Source organism: Centrocercus urophasianus, unplaced genomic scaffold, assembly GCF_019232065.1.
Source record: "Centrocercus urophasianus isolate 14NV4802_14NV808 unplaced genomic scaffold, USGS_Curo_1.0 seq_10, whole genome shotgun sequence".
NCBI lineage: Eukaryota > Metazoa > Chordata > Aves > Galliformes > Phasianidae > Centrocercus > Centrocercus urophasianus.
Genome location: NW_024884142.1, coordinates 4,686,796 through 4,712,895, shown reverse-complemented (window position 1 = coordinate 4,712,895; position 26,100 = coordinate 4,686,796). Strand labels below are relative to the sequence as shown.

Below are 26,100 nucleotides of genomic sequence, written 5' to 3'. Positions count from 1 at the left end.
AGCTGGCTGATGTGGTTGCCAAGTCACTCTCCATCATATCTGAAAAGCTGTGGCTGTCAGGCAAAGTCTCCAGGGAGTAGAAAAAGGGAAATGTCACTTTCATTTCCAGGAAAAGGAGAAAGGAGGAGCCAAGGAACTACAGGCCGGTGAGCCTCACCTATTTGCCTGGGAATGTCATGGAACAGATCCTCCTGGAAGAGTCTTGGGTCATATCAACCATTGGCTACTAGCAATGTTCAAAGGGTTTTGTAAGTATCCAAAAGCATTTTTTCTATCCCATTCTTGGAAGGCAAGAAAATGAGGCAGAAAAGTGTCTCATTTTCCTGTGCCACAGAAACTCTTGCTGGCAGGATGGAATCCTTAGCCCTGGGAGAATCATTTGTTAACTCATAAAATAATTCTCAACTGTGACCTCAGATAGCAGCTGGAACGTAAGAACCTGCTATTTAATAAGGTGAATCATAGAAGATTTTTTGGCTTTTCCCTAAGTTGCGTGGGAGGAGCTAACACCAGAAGATAAACACATGACTAAGCAGTATTTTCAGGTGCATCAAGAACTGAGAGGCTGTTTTTCCAGTCTCCTTTCCCTGTTTTCCTGCATCACTCAAGGCAGGAGGTAAAAAAGCTTAGGTGGGGGGGGGGGGGGGGAAGGTGCTTTTAGTTTGTTTTTAGTTTTCACTGCTCTCATCTATTCACAAAAGCAATAAACTGTATTAACCTCTCCACACTGGCTCCATTTTGCCCATGACGTTAATTGGTGAGTGATCTCCCTGTCTTTATCTCAACTTATCAGCTTTTTCTTCATTAATTTTTCTCCTACTTTCCTTCTGAAGAGGAGAGTGAGAGAGCAGCGTGGTGGAGCTGAGCTGCCCAGCTGTATTAAAATCCTGTACCTTTATAGGCTCATGTGGGAGCAGTGCTTGAAGAGCTACAGCCTATGGGAAGCCCACATGGGATCAGTTCAGAAAAGACAGCATCTGATGGAGGAAGGACCCCATGGTGGAACAGGGACAAAGTGATGATGAAGGAGCAGAAGAGACAAAGCATTAGGGACTGGCTGCAGCCCCCTTTCCCTGTTCCCCTGCACTGCTTTTAGTTCTCACTGCTCTTGTTATTGGTAGGCAATAAATTACAATTTTCTCACTTGTTCTCAGTATGTTTGGCCTGTGACAGAGATTAGCTAATGATACCCTTGTATTTATCTCAACCCATGAGAATTTATTTCATGACATTTTTCCTCTTGCTTGCTTCAGGAGGGGAAGTGAGGGAGCAGCTGTGCGGTTCTTAACTGGCCACCAGTGTGAAACCACCACAGCATCATCCTGCACTAGTTGTATGCTAGGTGCTCCTTTCACCAGAATTTTGAAAACCTTGCATTAGTTTTGAGGGAAAGTGGTATCTGATACATATAGCCATGTCAGCAAACTTAGTGAGTGCACCATATTTGGCTAGCAACAGGAAGACTGTAACCAAATCTGCATTGGGATACAGCCATAGCCTTCTTGGGATAATGCCTTTTCAGTTGCACAAGATATAGTTCCCTTTGTAACACATCTTGCCTCTGATAGCACCACCCTTCTGTTGGCCTTTGGTGTTGATTGCATACTCAGATTACACAGTAACTGAAGTGTCTGAAATTTATTTCAATTAAGATGCTACAAAACAAGGTGGAGAAGTCTTAAATTGTTAGAAACAGCATTTAATGAAACTTTGTTTTTTAGTAGTTTGCTCAAGGATTCAGAGTATTTTATCCTACATCTGTTTTCTTAATGGTCATTGTTTTAAGAACAACTCAAGCACCTAGAAAGTGTTCATCCCTGCTATCCATTCTGCCAGGCTGCTGCATCAATTTTGTATAAGAGGTAAGTGCTGGAACCAGTAGGTAATTTGTAGCATAACTAAAGTGAGGCACTTCTAACTTCCTTCAAAACCTCAGAAGACAGTAGCATTTTCCTGTCTGTATCTTACTAGAGTTCAGGAGATGAAATTAATTGCAGTAAAAGATGCTGAGTTCCGCTGATTAAGAGTTCAGTATAGATGAGAGATAATTAATTAGCTTTTATAAAGTGCTTTGAAATCCTAGTGTGATTCAGTGGTGATATTTAGAAGAATGTGTTTGCTTCTTTCTCTAAGTAGTGTTTCCTTCAGTGTATTTTGTCGTTTCTGCAAATTTTTACGCACACGCTTACTGTTAAGCACATAAGATGTTTCTTTCAATTTAATTGGACTGTGTGCATTTGTGGGAAATAGAATTCCCTTTAGATACTCAGTAATTATCACTGCTTTTTGTATAGTTATGTAATAACATGTATTTATTAAATCAAATTAATAAAATTAACCATTTACTTTATTATTAGAAAGAAGCTAAATTTTAAGAATGTTTGCAATTATCTTGAATATCATATCCCACTTTCCTCATACACGTATCAATTCTCCACTGAAAGCTTTAGCACAAAAAACCTAGGCTATTCCAAGACATGAGCATTATTTATATTTGTTTATATTACAAAAGATCCTGAAGGTCTGACTCACAGACAAAAAGCTCTTTAAACTAAGCAACTATAATGCCAGAACAAATTGCATTCCCTGCTCGAGTGCTTCATAGGCAAGTTAAAAAATGAACCAAAACTGTTCATTCTTGGATAGAAGGGTGAAAGCAAGGACGGGTAACCTGGGAGGAATGAAGAGACATTGCCATGATATAATTAATACCAGACAGGGACACCAAGGGCGAAAAGAAAAGCTTCTATAGGAATATCAGTAATAAAAGGAAAACTATGGAAAATGGGTCCTCTCTGGTAGGAAATGAGAGATCAGGTTACCCTAGATATAGAGAAGGCTGAGATACTCAATGACCTTTTGCCTCAGTCTTCACCGACAAGTGCTTTAGTCACACTGCCCAAATCACAGAAGGCTAAAGCAGGGGCTAGGATGATGAAGAACCACTCACTGTGGGGTAAGATCGGTTTTGAAACCATCTAAGGGACCTCAAGGTGCAAAAATCAATGGGAAGTAATAAGGGGTGTCCAAAGCTCCTGATGGAACTGGTGAAAGAATTTGTTAAGCCACTACCCATCATATTTGAAAGTCATGGCAGTCTGGTAAAGTTCCCCCTGACTGGAAAAGGGAAAATATTCTCTCAATTTCTAAAAAGGGAAAAAGGAAGACTTGGGGAACTACAGGGTGGTCAGTCTTATCTCTATGCCCAGAAATATCGTGAGCAGATCCTCCTAGAAACTAACGAGTTTCTAAGCAGTTGCTAAGACATACGTGATGGGCAATATGGCATCACTAAGGGCAAAGTGTGTGTGAGACAAATTTGATGGCCTTCTATGTTGGGGTTACACCACTAGTGGATAAGGTAGAGGCAACTGCTATCATCTCCCTGGACTTGTGTGAAGCATTTGATATCGTCTCTCATGACATCCTTGTCTTTAAACTGAGGAGACATGAATTTGAGGTGTGGACCTCTTGACGGATAAGGATTTGGCTGGATAGCACAACTCAGCCGATGTCTTGATGTCTAAGTAGAAACCAATCACAGAATAACCAAGGTTGGAAAAGACCTTGAAGATCATCCAGTCCAACCATCAACCTATCCCCAATAGTACTCGCTAAACCACATCCCTCAACACAAAATCCAAACGTTCTTGAACACCAGGGTCAGTGACTCCACTACCTCCCTGGGCAGCCCATTGCAGTGCCTGACCACTCTTTCAGACAAGTAGTATTTCCTAACGTCCAGCCTAAATCTCCCCTGGCACAGCTTGAAGCCGTTCCCTCTAGTCCTATCACCAGGTACATGAGAGAAAAGGCTGACCCCCAGCTCACTACAACCTCCCTTCAGGTAGTTGTAGAGAGCAATGAGGTCTCCCCTGAGCCTCCTCAAGGTGCGGCCTCACCAGAGCTGAGTACAGGGGGACAATCACTTCGCTGTTCCTGCTGCCAACACTGCTTCTGATGCAAGCCAGGATGCCATTGGCCTTCTTGGCCACCTGGGCACACTGCTGGCTCATTTCAGCCAAGCATCAGTCAATACCCCCAGGTCCATTTCCTCTATGCAGTCTTCCAGTCACTCCGCCCCAAGCCTATAGCGCTGCCTGGGGTTGTTGTGGCCGAAGTGCAGGACCCGGCACTTGGCCTTGTGAACCTCATCCCATTGGTTTCAGCCCAGCGATGCAGCCTGTCCAGATACCTCTGTAGGGCCTCACTACCCCCAGGCAGATCCACACTTCCAGCCAACTTGGTGTCATCCACAAACTTGCTGAGGGTGCACTCAATGCTCTCATCCAGGTCATCAATAAAAATATTGAAGAGGACAGGCCCCAGCACTGACCCCTGGGGAACAGCACTCGTGACAGGTTGCCAGCTGCATTTAAATCCATTCACCACCACTCTCTGGGCCCAGCCTCCAGCCAGTTCCTTATCCAGCCAAGAATGTATCTGTACAACCCACGGGCTGCCAGTTTCCGCAGGAGAATGCTGTGGGAGACAGTGTCAAAGGCCTTGCTAAAGTCTAGGTAGAACTACATCAACAGCCTTTCCCTCGTCAACCAGATGGGTCACTAGATCATAGAATGATCAGTGATGATCTGTCATGGTGTGCTTGGTAGCAGTCATGGTCAATGTTTAGGCACTGGTATTGGGACTGACTCTAACATCTTTGTCAGTGATGTGAACAGTGGGATTGAATGTACTCTCAGCAAGTTTGCCAATAACACCAAAATGATTGCTGTGAGCAATATGCTAGAAGGAAGGGATGCCAGCCAGAGGGACCCTGACAGACTTATGAGGCAAGATCATGAAAACGAGGGCCAAGTGCAAGGTCCTGAACCTGGGCTAAGGCAGTCCTGAACTCAAATACAGGCTGCCAGAGAATGGGTTGAGAGCAGCCCTGAGGTTGAGGAGAAGCTAAATATAACCTGGCACCATGCACTTCCAGCCCAACCATATGCTGGTCTCCATCCAAAGAAGCATGGTGAGGTGAAGGACGTGACTGTCCCTCTCTAGTCCACTCTAGTGAGTCTCTACCTGATGATCAGAGGACTGGAGCACCTCTCTTAGACAGACTGAGGGAACTGGGCTTGTTCAGTCTAAGAGAAGGCTCTGGGAAGACTTTATAGCAGTCCTTCCAATAAAGGAAAGCTAACAGAAAACTGGAGGAGTGTAGTGATGGGACTACGGGTAATGCCTTTAAAAGTGGGAGATTTAGGTTAGATATAAGGAGGAAATTCTTCACCCTGTGGGTGCTGAGGCACCGGAAAGTAGATCAGAGAAACTGCCTCATCACTGGATGTGTTCAAAGCCACGTTCAATGGGGCTTTGAGAAATCTGTTCTAGTAGAAGCTGTTCCTGCCCACGACAGTAGGGCTGGAACAAGGTGATCTTTAAGATCCCTTCCAAATCAAAGCATTCTATGATTCTGTGATCCCAAACTCATAGTCAACATGTGAAACGAAGGTAAAAGGCAGAAATTCTGCAGGCGAACAGTAAAGAAGATTGAAAGAACAAAGCAATCAGTTTCGATGATGCCTTCACTGATAAGGGAAATTTGCCATTGACACCAGTTCTGTGGGGACTTTATCGTTGAATCTGAAGAGTGTGCTTGGCATATTCACTTATATTTACATACTACTTTCATTTTCATAGCCTGAGATAATTTAGAGACCTCAATATTTTGATTATAGAAGTAGCTGTGGAATTGCATTAGAAAGATAACACTACATTTATCTGATGCTAGATTCCAACAGCTATAACTCATCTCATCGAAGTATTCTGAAATTTTACATCAAGTGTCAAAAGACTTTTGCTATTTTTTTCTTTCTACAATGGGATGCACATTTTATCACCAGCCCCCACCTAGCCCCCGCCTTTAAAACAGCATTTTAGTTTTAAAATAAGAACCATCCAGCTCATGAACCATTGGCAAATAACATTTCTTCTTGATTGATTCTGCAACATAACTTCAGTTAAGTGTAGCATGACCGGTTAATTGAAAACTGCTTTCCATTTAGAATTCACTCTCTGCTAGTCAATGATAAATAATTATTTCATCTGGCTCATTTCACATAATAAACTTTAAACACTCAAGCCTGTCACTGACTTTAAAAAAGCAAAGGTATTATTCTGTATTCCACAGCTTTCTAATACTCTATTTTATGTTTCATTCTCCTCTTTTATGACACTTCTTTACTTTTAAATTGCACTTATTCAGACAAATGGGTAAGACTGCATATTTTATCTGTGCTTCCTTATTTCCCTGAAGATTGTTCATTATTTGAAATATATTAAAAAAACTGAGTGAACTCTTTGACTCAGCTATTGTGGTGCATGTGCTATAAACCTGCGAGGGTACATTTTGTTTTCAGAACTGAAATGATCACGTTAGTATCTGGGAATGAATAGAAATGAACTATGCAAAACAATCAAGTTGAGAAACAGATGTTGAAAAAATGTGTATTTTGCATTATCACCTTCAATGCTTCATGCTGGCCTAGAGTCATTTTCAAGTCATCTGAGACGAAATTATAGCCATATAAAATACCCTGTTAACATATGAAATGAGAAGATGCAGTTCTTTAGATTGTATTTCACTTTGAGACTTCAGATTTTCTTCAGTACTCAGTGACAAGGTACAGGGCGACATCCACTTTCTGAACTTATCAGAGTTATCAAGTCTTCATTCTGGAAATGCTCCTCCTGTTTGTATTTCTATGATTAATGACTAGGCTATAGGTGACATTTAAATATTTAAATGCATGGCTGCAAAATTTTTATGTCTTATTTCTTTGCTTTTTGCATGTTAAATTTATTTGTTCTTTTTTCTTAAGTTTGCAGTGCAAGCATTTTAGAGACTTACCTTCAATTGACATTTAGACTCCAAGTAGCTTTATGGCATTACTGAAATTATTTACAATAAGATGCAATCACATACTGAGGTACTGGTTTTGTTTTACATTCACCTTGTTGCTGACAATTGGCAGACTAGCATGCAGAACAGGAATCTCAGCTCAGCTACTTGATTTAAGCTGAGTTGAATTTATGCGTCAAGAAAGAAAATAAAATATAAATTCTGATTCCTTAAGCCGTCTCAGACGATTTATTGTAACATATGAAAAAAGAGAGACTTCAAACTGTAATATGGTTAGTGATTTGCATTTGATGGGAAGAGATAATAGCTGAAGAGCACAATGGAATGATATTCACATCATCCTTTACATCCCTTTCTCATCCAATGTAATCAAAGCCCTGTGTTCATTACTGGGAATGTTATGACATTAAAGGTTGAAGAGAAAGAATGCTAAGCCCCTTTTCTCAGACATGGCATACTTCTGTTTTGAGCAAAATGTTTAACTTTCTTTTTTATTTAGGTACATCATCAAGTTTGCCTTCCATACAGAAAGAGGACCTTCTGACATTCAGGTGGAATAGATTAAAAAAAAAATAAATGTCACAGTAACTACAAATTTAAACTACCAAGCTACCAGATATGATAAAATATTTTGGTAAGTAGATCTCGTATAGTTCTACATGGAACATTTAAAGTCTACACTAGGTGTAAAATTCTCCATACCATTGCACCTGTCATAAACTAAAGGAAATTTCCATAAGTGGTCTTGAGCTATTACAGTCAGGAGCCACTCATACTGCTAGAAATATTTCTCTTCCTCATAAAAGTAATCATTTTATTAGAGGAAAAGAAGTATGATAATTTTCTTTTTATAATCTTGGAACACTTTCCTTTGCAACTTTTAATGAAATCCCTGGCTACAAAGCAAGAATTTTGGGACAGATGCTGTTATGATAAAAATCATGATCCTGAAAATTTTTTAACTGGAACCCTGCAAATAGAGTAAAAGTGTGCATCAGTATATAAAAGGCATAAAAATACCTAAAATAATTTTAAAATATTCAGGAGAGATGCATTTCTTGTTAATTCTACCGAGTGCTAGAACCAGTGAAGAGTAACATCTAGCAGTGACTCTTATTTTCTGTTAATCTTACTATTCCTACAGTGAGAAGAGTGCTCTCCTAGCAGATCAGAGCAGGGTTTAGATTGCTTCCTTCTGCAAACTTTTTATTACTGAAGAAAACTAGCTATTCTGTTTTCCTTTCTGTATGATGTAATCTGCCCAAGGATTTTGAAAGCCAGTATTTGTGACAGAAATCTCATATCTAACTGACTGCATATGAGGATTGTGTTCTGGGTTAAACAGATTTAAATAGAAAGAAACATTAAAAAAATGTGTATTCATATTTCAATAATGCATAGATGCCCTTATGCTTGACCAGGCTTGCTCTGTATTAAGTGCTTATAAACCTACAGACCACAGCTACATAAGGACAAAAGATAAACGATTATACAGTTATTAATGAACTATTGCTGTTGGAATGGATATCCAGTGCCATAAAATTTTTTTCGATAATGAAGAAAAAAAGCAGCCCTCTGCACTATAACATGGATATCCCAGATGGGGTGAAAAAAACTGATGTGGGGTGTGTGATCTCTGAGTTTGATTTGGTCACCGACTTTCCTTGGGGAAGTCACCTCACATCTGCTTCTCCTTTGTTCTTTTCCTTATTTATCTACTTCTCTAGATAGGAAGCAGTTTGTCACAAGGCTGTCATCAGCTTATCTCAAGCAGTGCTATCTTATACCTCTGTTTTACTCTTTACTCTGCCACATACTGTGTGGCACACTGGATCTCATTATTTGTCATCAGGATTCCTCCTCTACAGGTGACCTAAGACTGGTAATTAGCATATTTAACTATTAGTGTAGAAGAAGTATACTTGTTTTATACTTGTTTTGATAAGCTGTATTCTTGATGTGTTCTAGCCAACCATTCATCTTTTGCATCTATTAGCTCACCTCCTATAAAAATTACTCCAGAAATCATAGTCTAATGGATAAGTCCAATGTCACAAGTGCTTGGAGGGAGCTCAAAAGGAAACCTAACACCAATTTCTCATCCAGTATAGTAAATGTTTTAGACATCCCATACTTTCCACTCAGCTCATCCCAGGAGACTGTGGTTAAATAGCAGCAGAATAAGTGTTCCTAGATTAACTGTCTCCATTTTCAGACTACATTCACATTTACAGGATTCACAAATTCAACCATTAGTCAAGAAAACATTGAAAGATCAGGGTTTTAAAAAGAAATCACTTCAATGTCGACATGAGAACCTGGAATTCCCATAGAAATAGATAAGTGAAAACACATAAATAATGCCAAACAGGAACAGTAATTCAGAGTATATTAATAAAGACATCTGGGCAGTAGGTCTATAAAACAGACTTAAACCCTCTTTGTATATTAGTGACAGAATATGAGCACAAGATATTTAAATGTTGCTATAACATTATTAAAATTGCAATAAGTGAAGTAAAGCAGTTTTATTTTCTTCTTCATCTCAAGTCACTAATGTGAATGCGATTCTTCACAGTACTTTCAGCAGAGATTTACGTCCTGGCAATGAAGAATCATAAATCATCTTGTGCATTAGAGCTCAGGTACATGTCACAGATGTTTCTGATATTCTAGATATTTCTAATATTCTAAATATTTTGGTCACGTATAGAAAAAGTCATATAAAAAATCCTTTACCCATTAAAATATCTATCTATCTATCTATCTATCTAGATTATCTAGATATTATGATATCTATCTAGATATTATGATATCTATTTATTTAGATATTATGATATTATTTATTATCTAAATAAATAGATATCATAATATCTAGATAATCTAGATAGATAGATAGATAGATAGATATTTTAATGGGTAAAGGATTTTCTCTGGATAGATGGACAAATCTGGATGACATAAACTCAAATCAAAGCCCAGTTAGGATAGGTATTTGTTCAGCAATCAGTACATTCATTTTAATTTATTTGTATCTGCAGAGATCATTAAAAGATTGGCATTCTAACTGCTTCAAGTTGTTTTCACTGTGCAAGCTTGTCTATTTCTTTATAGTTATAGTCATGAAGTTTCAGATAAGTAGTATTCATAATCAAATATCCTCTGCAGACAATCTTATGCCTATCATTATTTTATAATAAATATTACTTGCACACAAATACTAGATAAAGCACATCTTCCCACTTCAGAACACTGAATAAGAATGGTTAAGAATGGAAAAGAATATTTTATTTTAGCTCTGGAATTTCAATCATAAACATATGATTGCCCTTATGTTAATCGTTGGTGACTTTAATACAGTTTTTTAAATTTTTTTTTTTAGAATGTTGGGGAGTCAGTGGGAAATGAAGAAACCCCAAATCTAGTTCTTGTCCAGAATTTTTGTTACATGATATTGCACTTGGCATGTGTGCAAGCTAGAAATACTGTAGAAACAAGCACTGGTCTTTGACTTTTCAACTTTGCTTGCGTACTTGACTGTTTATTCTGCTATTTATATCTCAAAGTATGGCAGAAATACACAGTAAAATAACTTAAATCAGATACACTGTCTTTCAGCCTTTCTTACTTAAAAAGGGGAAAGAATCCCAGAAGTAATATAAATTGGAGAAGCACACATCTTTATTTTGCCCAACCCAGAATGCTTCAGTCCAGCTTTAGCCTCTCTGATGCCCTCAACAGGCCATGAAATTTTGGGGATCTATTTTATATTGCTCCCAGAATACAATTAAAATTTTGCAATAGAATTGCTTATGAAACTAAAAACTTTTTTTTACCAAGCAAAATTTCTAAAGGTGTGGAAGAAACAAAATGTTAGTCTAATGAACTCACTAGGACTATCCAAAAGATGGCTTAGAAGAGACTTTTCCTTCAGATCGTTATTAATGCATTATGTCTTCCACAAGATGGCTCAAAATGACTATGCTCAAATGTTTTGTTGTTGTTACTTGTTTATTTAGTTGTTTATTTGTTTGTTTATCCAAATGCAGAACCTAAGCATAATTCTTAATTTCAGGTTATCAAAATCTGTTTTCTTTGATCACCCAGGCAGAATGAGTTGGAAGAAACTGCTTTCAGATCCTGCCAGCATACTCTCAACACTAAGGACTAAGATATTGTGAAGCTGGTCTCTTATGGATGGTTACTACCTTTGTTTTCTTAGTTTAACCTAAACATCCTCAACATACACAGTGTGCATTCTGAATCTTGCATTTCTTTCAGTTTGTTATTTCAGTGCAATAACTAAGATGTCATTACCCATCCAATCAAAATTTAGTACCCCACTTTAAATGGCACCATACAAACGTAAGCTTTTCACAAAACTACTTTTTACCATTTATTCAAATTGATCATCATAATAATGAGTTATTACCTACCTGTGTGCTTCTGGAGATCTGAAGGACAAAGTTGCCCCTTCCCATTACTTCTCTCTTCCACATTCTTCCTTGTCTTTGGCTGTATTTCCCAATCTTTTTCCTTCTTGACTGAAGGATATCTTCATTCTTCCATTCAATCTCTGTGCTGATGCTGAATTAACTTAATGACAACAGCAGTCAACCTTCAGCAATCATGAGGAAAACTACATCCAAGGATGTCTTTAATAGCAGAAGAAAAACTTCCTAATTTTCAGCAGCTGTTCTTAAAACCCCATCCATAAATAGGCAACTAGTGCTAGCTGTATGCAACATGAAAAAGTGATGCAGAGGGCCATGAAGTGTGTAATCACCTCAAGTGAATTCTGAAAATGAATACTGTTAGAATTTAAGATGTCAGCTGAGGAAGAAAAACGAGAATCTGAAAACCTCGGTTCCTCAGATGCCTTGTTATCACTGATGAAACTGCAAAGGTGCCTAAGGCTCTGCTCTGCACACGCTTCTTTCTGTGACTGTCTTATCTGGATCCAAACTGGGACTCTTTCATTAACCTTCCTACTTAGAACCCTGTAAGACTTGATACAAATGTATCCAAAACGTACCTATAATGTATCTATGGGAATGAGAACAACAGCTTTTATGAGATAAACTAATTGATTCACGGGAAAGAGAAGTAATAATCACTTGATTTGTAGTCGACCTAGATTGGATATTGTGAGTAATTCACACCGGGAATAGAGAACACCCCCCACGAGCTTTTATGCTGAAAAGGTTCAAAGCCATCTATTGGAGACCACCTGAATTAGAGACAATCTTTGGATCTTTCAGATGTTTCCCATCTTTCTTGAAGCTTTCTTGCTGTGCAGCAAAGAACTGAAAAGTCATTGGACTAAACAGAACATGCAAGAATAAGCACGAGATTTTAATCCAAGATTTTAATCAGGAAACTTGCCCAAAAAGGATGAACTGTGGATTCCTTTTCTTGTTCCAAGCAGAGTTTACGTACTAAATGTTAAACAGTTAGTGAATAAAATAAACAAACATGGTTCAGAGCTGGGACTGGAACCTGGTACTTAATCTCCAAGAGAGCTTTGCCATCACTTGCTGCGTTAGGTTGTTGCAGGCATTTTTCTGCAGAAATTAGGGCAGCCACAAACAGAAATGACTTCTAGCTTGTTGTCCAAGACTTTGCTGGGAAATGTGTGATAACTATCAACTCAGGTTGATAGCTCTTCCCAGGCATGCTACAAGGGCTTTGTGTGCCCATCTCAAGGCTGAATCTAGCTCATGGAGAGCCAAGGATGCCTGCCCTCCTGAAACCAGTTCTAACATCTGCACTAGGTATTAAGTGCATACAGGGCTGGTCTCTGTCAGGCCAGCAGTCAGAATACTGCCTCTTCAGTTCTTTTTTTTTCCAGAATATAGTGCCTTCAGCACCAGAATGTAGTGCTTATAGCAAAACTGCCTGTTGGGAATTCCCACTGGCCTACACTGTCTTTCAAAGCAGAAACCATCTGGGTGACTTTCAGTGCCAATTTGGGTCATTCTAACAGTTTCACCATGTAAGTCAAACTCCTGTGCTTGGGAACATTCCTTCATGCTATTTAATTCATTCTTTTAAGTATAGCCAAAGTGATCTATCAAAGTCAAGCAGGAAGCATCTTGTCCTTTCACTAATCTGTTTTGTTTTTTTTTTATTCTACTAATCTTTTTGTGTTTGTTTATTTTTTTCTCCTCTGGCTGCAGGCAGTGGCCCTTGGTGGTTTCTACAGGGATAGCTGCTGTTCATGCAGCACTTTTTGGATGCAGAAGCTGAATGACCTGCACAGCTCAGTGTGTGGACTTTCAGGAGCTTCTCTACAATACGGAAGCAGGAAAGCCTTCAAGAGAAAGAAATTGTGTGAATGCATCTGTGAAGCAAATTTCTTGTATTGTGTACAACACTGAGGTGCAAGTCTTCTCTTAAATTACAAGCTGTTTCTCCATGCATTGGCTGCTTCATAAACATGCTTAATGCTACACTGTTCCCAAGGGGTACCTGACTGACCACTGTAAGTGATAAATTTTTTCATAAAATCATCACCGGTAATTGAAACTTGCTTTTGTTTTCAGCACTGAATGGAAAAGATCTGCCTGGGCATTCCCGATCCCTCTACCAGTTCCAGCTGCATGAAATCCTTTTTAATATAATCTTAGTTAACAATTGAAGTACCCTGAAATAGCTGGAAAGTCTATTTCTAGTTTTGGATACCAAAATGTGCTAACAAATCTTCCTGTGTTCTTCGGCTTGTTTCCAACTGCTTGAGGTAAAACGGCCCCAGGATATTAGGGTATTTACTTACAATTCAGATAGACATTTAAGCACTGACATTTTAGATCTTTGGACCCTGTGTGCCAATGAAGGAATTTGTGTAACACATCGTAAGCCACAGCTCTGTGTCATAGTGCAGAGGCACCGAGTCTGAAGTGGAAATTCACCCTTCATTATGCTCTGTGCTGGATTAACAACACGACCTAGTAAGTCATGGACTGGTGCTCATGCATGCTTGAATTAAGAGTGAAATAGGGCATTCTGGCCCAGCAGTGACTATTGTTACCAGCTTCCTGTAGGTACTGTAAATCAGGGCAGTATCACCTCATTGTTTTTAATGAATTTTAATTCTCACTGAGTCAGCTACGTGAGCTGGGCTTATCCGACATGCTTTAGAACTGCCATGTGTTCTGAACAGCAAATGGAACAGATCTTTCTTAAGGAAAAATTAATACTCTTATACTGCTATTCATTTGGATGTTATGTACAAGAAGAAAATGTGTCAAAGAATAAAAGTTATTAACAACTTATTGCATTTCTCTGTCAACCACCTTACTGTTGAGAAGATATATACAGCTTATGGGTAAATCTTATGGATCGGCTGTTTGACAGGTGTGACAATGGAAGTTTATAAGTTTGTCAGTCATACTAGAGCTCAATTATTTACATAAATAAAAGAGTATTTTTGAAGTTCACCCTTTTTTGGCTATATTCTATAGATTACAGATCCCAGCTATACTGAGTTATGTATTAACAGCAATAACATGAACTGAGCACTTGAAAAAATGAAAAATAATCTAATAGCATTTTGGAAGTATACTTAAAATGAAATTAGAATTATAGTTACAACTTCTGTACCTACTATACAAGAACAACTTGGTTTCAAGCTTTAATGTGCCTTGCTATTCTAACTAGTATGCTGGTTACTGATGTGCCTTATTGTAGGCAAAACATAGAGCCTTTTTCTTTGTTCAGTAGAAAGGTAGCTGCTACCTCAGAACAGACAGTGAGCTTAGATAGGAATGCCTTTCTCAGAACTGTCTCTCCTTCAGAACCTACCATTCTGTGTTTCATCCATGTGCTTCACTGCCAGTTTTCATGAGACTTACATAAGAAGTCATCATCTTGATGTCTCAGTGCTGGGAGTGAAGGGCTGGCAGGCATGCAGCTTTGCATAAAGCTTTTCTCCATATTAAACTGAAAACTCCTGTTTTCTCCCTTCCCCTAGAACTCTTCCACTTAAAAAATAGTTTTTTGATGTGCATGTGCAGAGCAAACAAGAAGCGTTTGCTTAAAAAAAAGTGCAGTTGTGTGAATTTGAACAATATGAGTTATTTTAGTCTGGTAGCTTTTATTTTCCCAGAAGCACGCATGGTGGGAAGGCCCTATGGGTTATGGATTGTTAGCTGCTCCATTTTGTTTTCTTAAATATCATTCTTGGCAAATCTTTAGTTACACCTAAAAAAACAAACAAACAAACAAACAAAAAAAAACATAGAAAGTGCTTTTTAAATACCAGAACTTCACAAATTTATGAGAAATAGGTGAAGACATTTCTAATATTACATTATATAATATTGTGTATTTGCTACAACATGTATTAAAATGGCTTAACATGGACAGAAAACAACACATTATTGATAGGGTGGAAAAAGCTATTTGAATATTTACAGCTTCTTCCAAGTCTTTCGAGTGCTCGCATTGGCCATATTAGTTTCTCAGGGACGTTTGTCATGGATGTCCTATGTTACTTTCCTTTTGGATATGACAACTGCATTGTGATTTTTTTGTGGACTATTTGTAACACACAAATAGTTGTGGTTTTTTTTTGGGGGGGGGGGAGGGGTTGGATAGTTTTTCTAAGGATGCAGCATTTCTTAGAAGTAGCACAAAATCCTCTTTTACGTTTAACTTCAGAGTTGCTTAACTTCATCACCCCAGATGAGGACCTGAATTTTAAACTCATATAGAGAATTATAAAGTTAATTTCCTATGATAAAACACATTTAAATGCAGAGAAAGAGCTTGAATTTACTAGCTAGGGAAATTACAGCAAAGCTATAAGCTAATTCTCCTGTACAGTATTTTATAGCTTTGGAAAATCATAGAAGATATCAAGGAAATTTGTCACTTCTGACATTCAGAATACATCTCTCTTTGAAAGCTTTGCCGTTCTGTATATGTTGTCATAGGCACATAAGGTGTTTGAGCAGTAGCTTACAGGCAACAGGAAAATCTCTCCTGAGATAACCTGAGAGACAGAGCTATCTCGTTGGTGGATGAAGCCATTTCGTATTTACTAGTGCCATCTTCAATTACGTCTACTCAAATCCCATGTCAGTTTGTGTCATAAAGAAAACTGAGCCTTCAGTAAAAGGATTTTTTCACTTAAATTTGTAATTATAATTTTACGTTAAAAGTAGCTTGTTGATAAATGGCTCAAACATTTTAATAACTTGAAATTTACCAAAAAAAGGTTCTGTAAACAAACTATTTTGCAAGTTTTGTCTGCCCTCTCAATTTCACTACATTATTTTAAATTCACACAGTGTCAATTAACAGCAACATTGCTAATTGAAGATAAATCCACTTTAAATTGAAATTGACAAATCAAATATAGAGGACGCATAAAAGTATTATAAAAACTTTAAAAGATAAACCATGAGGATATTAATTTATTTTCTTTAGCAAAGAGAATGTTCTTCACAGTTTCCATGTTTGGAAAATGTGGTTACAAAGGAAACAGTGATGGATGTGTCTCCTGTTGCTAGAAGAAAACAGGAATTGCATATATTTGCAGGCTGGGTATTAAACTTACATTTATCCGTAAGATTTTCTATGAAGCTGTGGTGGAACAGCTACCTGTAAAAGTCATGATACCAATTTTCCTTGATATATTTAAGTAGCTAACAAAAATGTATGGGATCAGCAACCCAAAGCACTATGGTAAGGCTATATGTTGGAAATTTTTTGATGGTAAAGATGCAGGGTGAATGCATGGCTAGGAGCAGAAGCCCCTTAGCTTTTGCCATGTTCAGAAGAAAACACGGCAGCAGAACTCACTATCTGAACTCTGTACCACCACGGAGCATTTTTGCTGGATGGACTTCAGGAGTGAATCTGGAATTAGAGTCAGGTAGGAAAAGGATTATTCACTGAAGTCAAAGCAAACTGAAGAGAGAACGATTTGAGAATTAGCATCCAAAAGTTCCTTTTTACAAGCTAGTTAGGCAATGAACCAGCCAACAGGACCCTGGTGGAAATTTCAAAAGCATGTAGACACACAATGTCTAAATTTTCAAAGGAAATTAGAATCTGAGGTGCTTTAAAGATCTCACCTGGGGCTATGTGTGTCTACAGTAGTCACAGCGTTACCTTAAAAATATGGCCTTTCTGCAGCCTACTTTCCAACTCTAAAATTGAAATAACAGCCATAACGATAGTATTGTTTTCTTGCAGTGTGGTGCTGAGAGTAATTTTGCTAAAAAAGACTCAAATTCTCAGGTAGAGCAGAAGAACTAGAACCGCCACTCTCCATGCTGATGTTCACATTCAAGGGTGAGCCCCAAACTTCATCCTGCAAGCCATGGAGGTAACTGCAGGATAGTCAGGGACAGTGACCCACGCAAACAGTTGCCTGTGTGTTTATTTTCTTTCTCACCTCAGTGAAAGATTATCTCCTCCTGCTATTGTCATCAGTAGGATTAAGTCAATCAAATTAAAAGGGTATTTCAGCTGAAAGATGCGATAGCCATGGCTGCAGTTGATCCCAACATATTTGAAACAGTCTGAGGTGAAGTTCTTGCTGCAGTCTCGGGTTTTCCAGTTCTATATAATTGGGATAGGATTTAGCTTTAGAACAACACACCTGATTTCAGATGTTTTCTTGTAGGTGCTTGCATGCACACTAGTATTGAGTAGTCAGTGGAGACAGGCTCTGCTACCTCTAGAGGGATCCACTGGAACCTGGATATCTGTCCATCTCACCCTGAATAAGAAAGCTACTGAACTTAGGCACCTACTGCCATTTGAGTTGTCTTTGGGCTTCCAAAACATCTGTTAGTGGTTGGCAGAAATGCTCATGGAAGTTGCATTCCCTAGATACATTGGCATTGCCTAAAATGACACTATTCAAATATGTCTAATCAACTGAACCCCACTCTTATCTTTGGTCACATTAATTTATCCACGGTGGCTGTGCTGGGAACCTAAGTGTCTCTTGACATGACAAAATCCACAGTGCAGACCACCATTTCAAAGTCTTATTTTTACATGGGAGTCTAGCTGTGGTGCAGTAGAAGATATATAGTAGAAGATATTATATCTCATTGCAAAATGGGACTTTCTTGCCTAATTATATTTTGGTTATATAATTGCATCATGGTTTCAGCTACAATAGTTACTACCGATCCACAGATTGGAGCATAATTTAATAAAAGCATACACTTCTCAGAAGACAGCTCCCACCCCATGCAGGGACATTTAATTTCAGTTTGTTTTGGCTTCTTTCCCTGACTGACAGAAGATAAAATCCTTTTCTACACTATGGCTCTCTGGTCAGTACAAGGGGCTTCTTCTCCATTCCCTGTGTATTATCAGCCCTCTTCTAGCTCAAGAGCACAACTGAAGTTAAGTTGAAAAACTGAATGCAATTATTGGTTATTAAGACTTTGCAAACCTGTGACCTTTACTGTGACTTCTGCTCCTAACAGAAGCACTTAAAAGGTCAGATACTATATATTGAAACACACAATAAGCAATTTATAGCAACTGTTTATTCCTTTTTCCTCTGCATTATTTTCTTTGCTGATATAATCTGATTTCCAGGGACAGGAAAGAGCAGACACTTTAACTGACATAACTGTCATGCAGTACTGGTTAGTGAGTAGTAATGTGCCCACTCCTAATTTTCTCCTTTTTAACAGAGGTATTTCAAATCTCCATCAGATGTACTCTATCTTACTGCCTGCTCTTGCTCATATATCAAAGGAAAACCATGCCATTTTGATCCATTCCCACACATCTGCAGGGAAACATTTTGGTGCTTAACAGACTCTCTCACTCTAAACATCCCTTATTCCCCATAGTTTGGCCTCTTTTAGTTTCCATAAACATTCCTCTCAGGCTGCAGAAGCAGCAGTCAGCTTGCCTTGGATATATGCACAAGCATTAGGGGCCCTTCCAAGAAAGATGCTCAGGAAGATCCCCTTGTTTGACCCTTTTGGTCTGCATTTATTCTCTAGTGAGTGCTATGATTTGGGATACTTCACTGCACAGCACAGGTTTTTCTTTACTCCTTTTTCTCTGTAGTTGTTTTTCTTAGCTTTTTTTCCAGGTCTGATGCAAAGTAATTCTCTAACAGACATACTTGTTCCTAGTACTAATGCAAGATAGACATACCAAACTGACATATTTGGTGGCACTTGGTGGTTGATTAATTTGTTTGCTGTAAAACAAGATTATTTTGTTTACACTGAAGTTTTAGTATCTCAGCTTTCCCCAGGGAAAGAAAGTAAGGAACAAGGGGGAAAAACTGGCAGTAAATCACACAAGGTCACTTACAGTTTCAAATCTTTGTGTCAGTGAGCCACAAACACTGATTCTTGGGGCAGGGAAGGCAGGGTGCCCCAGGGAACACTTGATAAAACATGCCTTTCAGGAGCAGGTCTGGCATACTGTAGTTTGTCTCCATTCACTTGTCCTAGCTCCACAGAAAGGTTCAACCTTAAGAAATTTTAGGTGGAAACCTTTAGCAAAAACTTAAGGCTGAAGATGCAGAGAAGGGCATGTTTGAGGACTAGAAAGCAGAGGCTGTTTTAGAGCGTAATGCAAATAATTTTTACCTTTATCCTTAGTAGAATCTTTCATAAAGCCTTAATTAAACATGCTTTACTTTTAGGAGAGCTGATGGTTTTTGGTAGAATCTCAGACATGTAGTTGTGTCAGAGGTAGGGCACAGTCATCATCACACAATAGACACGTCTGTTGAGATGTTGGTGGAGAGGGACAACATGGTTGATGTTTCTGAGAGCAAACATCAGCTTAGAATGCAAGTTTTCTTTGATATTTAGTGTCCCTGTGGAACAGATAACACCACATTCTCCTTCCAAGTTCTCTACAGAGAGGTCTGATCTGTAAAATTATATTGTGCCCATCTTGTATGAATTCAATGACATTCATCTGTTCTTTTCTGGAATTTAAATGTGCCAGTTTACTGAACACCACTGTTACTGAGCCCTTTTCCTCAACTGTCTACAGGCCCTGCAAAATGAGATCTTCTTCCATCTGCTTGATATGAAAGAGCAAAGTTCATAATATCAACTGCTATTGCTGATGCTACAGCATGAAAGGCTTGAGTTTTTGTGGACTTGTTAGATTTAATGGCTAGGCCAACATCCTAACCATCCTGTCTTAGGCATTCTTCTTTGTGCAACCTTCATCTTTGGGCTGATGAGGTCAATTTTCAGTTATTTAAAACAACAACAACAAAAACCAGAAGTGTCTGTCAAGCTAGTATATCCTATTTAAGGGAAAAGCAATGGAAAAGGAGGTATTGATGAACAACATGCAAGTAACACCAGCTGTATTCTAGGCTGCATCAAAAGAAGCGTGGCCAGCAGGGCAAGGGAGGAGGTTGTTCCTGTCCAGTCTGCTTTCATTGTATTCCACCTGCAGTACTGCATTGAGTTCAGGGGAAATAATGTTATTCAAACACTCAACATCTTGCAACAGTGGAGATGAACTAGTGTTTTAATGATAGAAATCTTTAGAATTAGTCCTAAGCTAAAGATGGGGTCAAAAGGTAAATCATTATCCTGTAGCTCTTAGCTTTAATTCCAAAGTAAGGGCATATTTCCAGACTGCAGATAACATTGTGTAACCATCAATGATAAATTATGACAATTTAATAGTAACTGCCTTAAATAGACCACCAAAACCAAAATATTCATAAATGTATCAAATGAATAGCGTCTGTCAGAAATATGTCAGCCATCTATTAAACTTCTGTTACAGTTCCAGCACTGCCAGAAAGCCTGTGAGAATTCTAAAAAAAAGACAGTGCAGTCCCTGATGTTCTTCCTGAAATGACTGACCCATCTTACCGAAAACATTTTAAAAATAACTTCATGATACATAAAAATAATTGCTATCATTGACCTAGCAGCAACATTTAGAATAGCCTTGAGGAATTCAGCATGATAAACCCTTAAGACTGCTTGGAAAATTTTCATCGTGAAGAATTTTCAGTGGAATAAAGGAATAGTTTTCTTTCAAAAATGGAAAACAAACAAGTTTGCCAGCCTGGTCTGTAATACATAGTTGTTGCCAGTGGAGTAACGTCTATGATCAGGTCACCCATTATGATAAATTCTATCTGGATGGAGCAAGATGATCTTTAAGGGTACATTCCACCTAAGCCATTCTGTGATTCTATGACAATATGATGATATTCAGTCTTCACACCGATATGACAATGATTTCTTTTTAAGTCTACAGTCAAATTGTGGTCTAATATCTTATGCTTTCTCTATCAATATTTAAAAATCTGATTTAATTCCATCAATTCTGTTTTCACTGATTAAAAAAACCCAGGCTATTCATCTCATACTCAAGTTAAAACCCCTAAATGCTGAAAATCATGCCTTCAATTTTGATATCCTTTCTAAGTTAGAAGATTAAGCTGGGGATAAACATACTGTCTGTGGTACATAAAACATTATTTGCAGTAATGCAAAAATACTTGAACGTGTTTGTCACTTGATTAGTACATCAAAATGAGAAGAGCCATGTGGACAGAAAAGAATTGCAGTTTCAGTCATGAATTTAATCTGCTTTGGTATTCTAGGAAGAATTAAAACTAGTATTGGCTTTATACTCAAATGTTAAACCAATTTAGTATCACGATCTATGCTACCTCTCAGAACTCTGACTAATAATATTTATGTATTGTGAGTCTCAGGAAATATGACAACCTTTTCTAGATTAACCATTACTTTTAATCTGAAGGTGAACAAGTCCTTAGTACTTGATGAGATTAACCCACAGGTACTGAGGGAACAGGTGGATGAAGTTGCAAGGTCACTATCCATCATATTTGAAAGGTCAGGCAGTCTGTTAAAGTTCCCACTGACTGGTAAAGTGAAACATAACCCCCATGTTCAACAGGGGGAAAAAAAGAGAATATAGGCCAGTCATTCTCACCTCTGTGCCTGGCAAGATCATGGAGCAGATCCTCCCAAAGGCCCTACTCGAGTATATGAAAAATAAAAATGAGGTGATTTGTGGTTCACCAAGGGCAAGTCATGCCTGACAAATTTGGTGGCCTTTTACAGTGGATGATGGATAGCATCAGTGGATAAAGGAAGAGCAACTAATGTCATCTGCCTGGACTTGTGCAAACCATTTGACACTGTCCCACATGACATCCTGGTAGCCAAATTGGAGAAAAATAGATATAATGGATGGACAACTCACTGGATAAGGAACTGGATGGTTGCACGAAAGCTTGAGAGCAGCCCTGAAAAGAAACGTTTGGGGATGTCAGCTGATGAAAGACTCAACATGAGCTGGCAATGTGTGCTTGCAGCACAGAAGGCTAACCATATCCTGAATTGAATCAAGAGAAGTGTGATCAGCAGGTCAATGGAGTTGATTCTGCCCCTCTACTTTGCTCTTGTGACAACACTACCTGGTATACTATGTCCAGTTCAGGAGCCCCCAACACAAGAACAACACGGAGCTGTTGGAGTGGGGCCAGAGGAGTACAATGAAGATGATCAGAGGGCTGGAGCACTTCCTCTACAAGGACAGGCTGAGAGAGCTGGGACACTTCAGCCTGGAAAGGAGATGACTCCAGGGGGATCTTATCCAATACCTGAAGGGGGCCTACAAGGAAAAATGTTTAGGAACTTTTTGGAAGGGTATGTAGTGACAGGACAAGGGAAATGGCTTTAAACTGGAAGAGGGTAGATTTTAGACTAGATATTTGGAAAAAATTATTTACTGTGAGGGTGGTGTAACACTGAAACAGGTTGGCAGCAACGTTGTAGAAGACCCCACCCTAGAGGCATTCAAGGCCAGGCTGGATAGTCAGCAACCTGGTCTAGTGGGGGGTGACCCTGCCTATATCAGGGGTTTGGAACTAGGTGATTTTAAGGGTCCCTTCCAACCCAACCATTCTATGATTCTATGACTAAGACTTGCCTAACTTGAAATCCTGAACTGCATTATGCAGCATATTTCATCCAGGATGAAATTAGAAAATACGAATTTCAGAAGGCATGGAAATTGTTTGGAAAAAGTACAGAATGCTGACTTGTCATTAATACCAATGAGCTTCAGTTCTTCTATTAAAAAGAAGACAAGACCTAGAACACAGAGTTATAAGATGACACATATATAACATTTAGCCAATGTTAAATTTATTGGTGAAATATTTTATAATCTTTGGTAAACAGTTATAATGAAAGAGAAACTGCACATCTAATGGCTATCTTAAAGAAGGCAGTGAAAATAAACCTCAGACATTTTTGTACATCAAATGTACTTTAGAAAGTTATATAGTAGCCTACAGGGAAAGGGATGCAGACTATGAAATGATAGCAATGAAAAACTAGGAGACAGGGGATGCTCTATAATGCTAAATAAAAAACATGTATTGAGAGTAATGAGTACTCTATGATGAGAGATTTCACCACTGTCTATTTAATGGCTTTAAAATATTAAAATGCAATAAAACTAAGAAGGAAAAAAGTATTTTAAGCATAAGCCTATTGATTATAAACCCAAATGCTAAGGTATTGTGCAGTCAGTCCAGAAGCAGAAAAGGATATGGAAGAAGAACATAGAGGTCTTTAAAAATGATCGCTTTTGATTGAAGAACTTAACAAGAAATATGGGAACTTATGGGTGGTTTCAGATTTTTAGGATAATTCTTTGATGCTGATGGGGAAAAAAAAACCCCGCTCTTCTGAATGCAAGTGAATGAAACAACAGACAGCATCTTGATTCTCTCCTATAGGATTTTTTAGTTAATGCTTGTCGGCATATCACCCCTTCTTTTTATTTTGTAAGAGGCAGTTCCTTGGTCTTGTTCACATTGTGATTTTAATTTTGATTATTATTATTTTAATTTGCTATTTGTTTTTTTACCATATCAGACGGGGAAATATTTTGACTTGCATAGATTCTGCTCCTCTTCGGTATGCAGGCTTCTATAGAGAAACCTTTGCTGTTTCCAATAAAACAAAACCAGTAAATTGCAACCTCCTCTACGTTAAACAAAGCAGAAAAGTACTGTTTTCAGCAATTTGCAATAGGTTCTTCCAAACTCATCATGCTATTACAAGCTTTGAACATTGGTTTATTTATTGAACTCGCTCCCCCATACTGCCTAGGGTTTGGTGTGTTTTTAATTTTTTCCCACTAGAAGTGCATCATTCACAGTCAGTGCAAAAAATGAAAATGTGATTTTCTTTTTTTAATTGATGGATGAATGATAGACTTTTCAAGGGTAGAGAGATGCTTTCTATTTCATTGTCAAACACAATGAATTTCTAGACCTACAATGTAATAAATCTAGGATGTGGCAAGTAGAATTTAACCATGTATTTAGAGGCAAGCACATGGTTGAATGCTCTGTTAACCCAGAGCTCAAGATGTTTCTAGAGTAAAACATACTGTGCTTAAAAAAGGGGAATAGACTATTTGTATTTCAAATGTTTGTACAGTGTTTGAAAAGTGTTATTGCATTAGCCCTGTCAGAATGACTTATTTACTGGCTAGTCTTCTCTGTATTATTTTTGCTTCGGTTTACAATTTGTTCATGTCCTAAAACAACTTACTTACAGAGTCAATATAACACTAATTTTATGCCAATTATTTCTAATTTCAAGCATTTTCTTATCTGATTAATGTCTGGTTGGCCCATGCAGCATCCTATATTCTCTTAATGCTGAACTGATGCAAAATACCAGTGGTTGATTGTGATACATGAAAACTGTAATAATGAGTGAAACTCAAGTCTGTCTGCAAATCTTTGTACAAAAATTACATTTCCTACCATAAGCAATGATGTGATCCCATTGGCTGTGTCAGTAAATTTGGTCTAATATGTCTCATTGTGTTTCCAACAGCTCTGGTCCTTAGCTGTGCAATATGTGCTCAATTCCAGCAATCTATGAAGATGAGACCTGAGTGGCATGATCCACTGGAGTGTCTTGATTTGTTTTGCGAGAAATTCAGATGTATGAACTGGGAGAAGATGATGGACTTTTCTAATAACTCTGTTGTTCTGATCAGGGCTCTGGAGACGTTACATCTCTGATGTCCGTGTTGTTTGGAGAACTTCATAACTGAAGGGACTCAATCAGGTACAGGTATCAGCACAGTTGTGGATGTACTGAAATCACATCAGGGCTTATATTCCACCTTGTGTACTCTGAGCTCCTGCAATTTAAATGATACCTAGCTGGTTGAAGCTGGCTCAGACGGACCTGACCCTACTGGCTGCAGTCATGGCATCACACACCTTATCAGAGTGCCTAGGCTTGAAGACCTAGAATAACGGCTTGACACTATCAAAGTCAATGAGATATTGCCATTAGTTCTATATGTCTTCATAGCCAGAAATCTTTCTAATTTCACCCCTATTAATGCTAATGTCAATGCAAAAAACTTGGAGAAACTGCCTGTTTGCATCACTACATTAAATCTTTTGCAGTATTTGTTTCTTCAGTACTGACTTTACTGGTGTTCTTTAAGTTATGCCCACTGTTCAAAGTGTCATACTGGAATACAGTTGGAGATTCTAATAAAGTAACTCAGAAGTATTTACTCATTTTCTTAATTTTTTTTTTTTTCCAATAAAAGAAACAGCTAATCAAAAATCGCTACTTGGTGCTTCAATAACTAATGTAATATTAGACACAATTAGGAGAATTTCTTGAGCAGACTTTACAGCTTATAAGCACATAAACTGTGTAGTTATTTTTGGGAAAAAAAGATCCAGTAGACTTTAATCAGCTGAAATGCTGTTCACTTCTATGAAAAAAAACCAAAACACAAATGTCTCAGGTACTAGCTTTATCTTGTAGACTGATATGCATATAAAGAGGGGGTGGAAGAAAAAAAAAGGGATTGTACACACTGCTTCCTGCTTAGACAAAATGTCCTTGGAAATTGCTCATTTAGAAAGCTGACTATCTTCCCAAAATAAAACTCGGAAGATAATATACCTTTCAGACTTTTTTAGACAGTGCCAAATTACACTGATAATGTAAATTCTGTACATGCAGAGACAACATCTTGTTTGACCAAAGAAAGGCTGGAAATTAATGAAGACTCTGTGTATGTTTTCCCTGGTGGTCTGAGTCGGTTACCTTGCTAACAGTGTTTAATCTTTCAAAAGTAGAACAAAGAAGCAAAAATTCCTATTCCAAACAGGAAGCACCAGTGCCTTCATCATTCACATCACTGTAATAACA

The 26,100-nt window shown here is 38.2% G+C and overlaps 1 long non-coding RNA gene across 1 annotated transcript; it reads left to right on the top strand.

The window, feature by feature from the left end:
- Positions 1 to 1,607: 1,607 nt before the first annotated feature.
- LOC122164503 lies at positions 1,608 to 25,450 on the top strand. The gene is made up of 4 exons (XR_006170230.1): positions 1,608 to 1,862; positions 7,371 to 7,505; positions 13,051 to 13,355; positions 24,751 to 25,450. It is a non-coding gene; the product is annotated as an uncharacterized LOC122164503 (long non-coding RNA).
- The last annotated feature ends 650 nt before the right edge of the window (positions 25,451 to 26,100 follow it).